Below are 649 nucleotides of genomic sequence, written 5' to 3'. Positions count from 1 at the left end.
ATAGTGACAAATGTGAACTTCCAGGCGGCACAGTCAATCACCGAATTAGCGATGGCTTAACTTATTTTCTCTACCAAGCTTTAGTGACCACGTTCACATGCAAATAAAACTGCAACCGGAGCCGTGTTTCAAGAGACAAAACAAAATATCCTTTACATGAAATTAAATTAAAACATCTTTTCTCATTTGCTTTATTGTCAGTGGTTTTAGAGTCGTGGCTTCGCATTAACCGAAGAGCTTCATAGGTAGCATAATACAAAACTATATTGACTCTATGGTATCCAGTAATTTCATTATTATAGTTACAAAATAAAAATAGAGTCAATTCGAACTATAATGAAATGTGCACCAAGTAGTTATAGACTTCATTTCCAGCAGGTGGCGCGCTCGCCCTCTATCGCTCTCCAGTAGCAGTGTGACTCTGTTACCTGTGCATATCATTCAACACAGCTTACGGCGATACGATCTATCTCTAATGATGTGTCAGCTGGTGTAAAATTTACTTTCCTCCAAAAGAACAGTCCCCATTTTTCTTCTATCACTCTACATCTGGTCAATATACAATATGTACTGCAGGCACTGAGTTTCTACTATGGGTAGGGTATGTATGAAGTCTCTGCCATGTGTATATGGTACATAATGACTGGAA

This window comes from Seriola aureovittata, chromosome 20 (assembly GCF_021018895.1).
Source record: "Seriola aureovittata isolate HTS-2021-v1 ecotype China chromosome 20, ASM2101889v1, whole genome shotgun sequence".
In the NCBI taxonomy this organism is placed as follows: domain Eukaryota; kingdom Metazoa; phylum Chordata; class Actinopteri; order Carangiformes; family Carangidae; genus Seriola; species Seriola aureovittata.
Note: the sequence above shows the minus strand (reverse complement) of the source record.